Genomic DNA, 2,364 nt, shown 5'->3' on the forward strand with positions numbered 1-2,364 from the left:
ATTGCAATCAAAGGAAAGGGATGTAGGTGGATTACATGAAATGCATTGGTGATAGATTAAGGGGGTGGGATAAAGCAAAGCAGGAAAACCTCTGGGATAGGATAAAAAGTGAAATGATGGACATGTGCTGCTTTTACATAGATGGATACAGGATAGTTCACCATAATTAACAGTTGACAATTAACTTGATAACATAACAATGAGGAAATGTCCTGGTGATATTTGTTGCACCCTGAAGGGTCCAGAAAAAAAGAGAAATTTACAAATTACCCAGACATTTCACAGATATGTTATCCTAGAGGCAAAAAGGCAAATGGGCTCAGTAAAGATCTAAGTTGATCTTTGTCAGGGAAAATACAGGCCTAGGACATGACAACCCACTATAACCTGTTTGCAGTTAAATATTTAATTTTCAGACCATCTTTTGTGGTTACTTTAGGTCTCTGAGTCTGCAAGACTGCCATGCAGGCCTCCCCTGAGCTTGTCAGGTTGGCATGTGGCCCCTTTTGTCCACACTGCACATGCTTAAAAATGCAGTGAGCAACACTGAAAATCCTACCTATACCCCATGCGAAGCCACATACATAGGTCTCCCAGAGACATTGCAGGGCCATTTTAAACTGTCACAGAGAATTGGAAGCCCAGCATGCAAGGAATCATTTTCAAGGTCCCAGGTGTGTGGTGATTTTGCTCAGGAATATGGACCCAGGTACCCAATTAGTCCGAATAAGACTAGAATTATATGTGCGAGAGTCATGGAGAATGGCATGAATCACTAACTGTTGGTATGTATTTTCCTCCAAGCAGCTTTTTCTCCAAGTTCAAGGCATCAAAGGCATCATCAGATATTGATATAGAGGTAAATTTGAGGAGGACAAAGTACTGTGGCGGGACAAAGCACGGGAAATGTAGAGTTCATGTCTCCCCATGTGTTTTCTAGGAACGTGGATTTTGGAGAAGGCGGGCCCTTTGGCTGAAAAATATGTATGGCGGCAAGAAACACAAGCGGAAGTCACAGGAGCAGGAGTTGTTCCAAAAAACGTAAATAATAGGGAACACTTAGAATTTTTATCTAAAATGAGGAAATAATGAATAGTTTAATTGTTCCTTTCAAGTGTCAAAGCCTAGACCTTCTTCTTTTTCTTCTTACCCTAGGAAGTGGAGTAAATCCTCCCCTTCATTAACACACATTAATGACTCAGAGTCTACAGAGGAGACAGGAGGGGAAATTACTTCCTAAAATCTCAGGAATGAACCCCACCTTAAGGCTTATTAATAAAGCACGAGTGGCTCAGTGCATGAAATTCGTGCCTGGGGGGGGTGTCCCTTAGCCCGGCATGTACCCTCTCCAATCTGGGACACCTCGGGGGATGTTGGACATCCCTCTGTCAATCTGGGACCAGTGGCTCCTAACCGCTTGCCTGCCTGCCTGCCTGCCTGATTGCCTCTATCTGCCTCTGCCTGCCAGCCTGATCACCCTCTAACCGCTCCCCTGCCAGCCCAATTGCTGCCTAACTGCTGCCCTGCTGGCCTGATCGCCCCCAGCTGCCCTCCTCTACCGCGACCTGCCTCCTCCACAAGAACCTGCCTCCCTCACATGAGTTGGCAGAGATGCTGATACTGGCTTCCTCCACACCATGCAGAGCCATGGGACCCCTAGGCCTCACCATGTGGAGCGGCCACTGGGCACCACCTCTGCTGTGCACTTGGCGATCTTGTGGTGGCCATCTTGTGGCGACATCATGTGCAAGGATGTGAGGACCACCTAGGCCAGGGGTGGGCAACCCCTGGCATGCGTGCCAAACATGACACGCCAGTAACTTTTGCTGGCATGTGAAACCTTCTCTTATAATCTTCCATTTACAATTTTTTCTTAATATACACCTTTTTATTTTTCAGATAAATTCAGTGTAGGTGCATCTTAGATAAGTAAATAATTTTACATAACAAGTTATCTTAAAGACCATAGACATGGATTGACGACGAGAGAGGAGAGCAGTTTCTATGTCTCTGCCTTAACTCTCCCTGCATTCCTAGATCTGACCAGTGTTTTGGTTTCATCCACATTCGCTGCTTAATCTTTGTTCTCAGTGATGGATTTTGTTAAGTCTCGTAATAGGAGTAGCCTGATGGATGAAAGTAGTAGCTCGTGCATATCTCTGAAGGTCACAAAATATAAACCTGATGTAAAATCTCTGTCATCAGTGATGCAGCAGCAAAAGTCCCACTGATAATATCAAATGGAGTCATAAAGTTTTTTTCATCATCATATAATCATATACTGTCGCTCGAATGAATTTTGTTATTTCTTCAAGGTTCTTCACATACGTACACCTTAAGAGATATCAAGTAGTCAAGTAGGCA

General features: G+C 44.3%; 1 protein-coding gene and 1 long non-coding RNA gene across 2 annotated transcripts in view; one reads left to right on the forward strand and one right to left on the reverse strand.

The window, feature by feature from the left end:
* Positions 1 to 2,364, reverse strand: part of LOC106725102 (C-C motif chemokine 15-like) — a 20,611-nt gene that overhangs the window by 2,472 nt on the left and 15,775 nt on the right. The gene's annotated exons all lie outside the window — the stretch shown is intronic.
* LOC106725103 lies at positions 435 to 1,450 on the forward strand. The gene is made up of 3 exons (XR_001360975.1): positions 435 to 859; positions 941 to 1,041; positions 1,156 to 1,450. It is a non-coding gene; the product is annotated as an uncharacterized LOC106725103 (long non-coding RNA).

This window comes from Myotis brandtii, unplaced genomic scaffold (genome assembly GCF_000412655.1).
Source record: "Myotis brandtii unplaced genomic scaffold, ASM41265v1 scaffold1367, whole genome shotgun sequence".
Classification (NCBI taxonomy): Eukaryota; Metazoa; Chordata; class Mammalia; order Chiroptera; family Vespertilionidae; genus Myotis; species Myotis brandtii.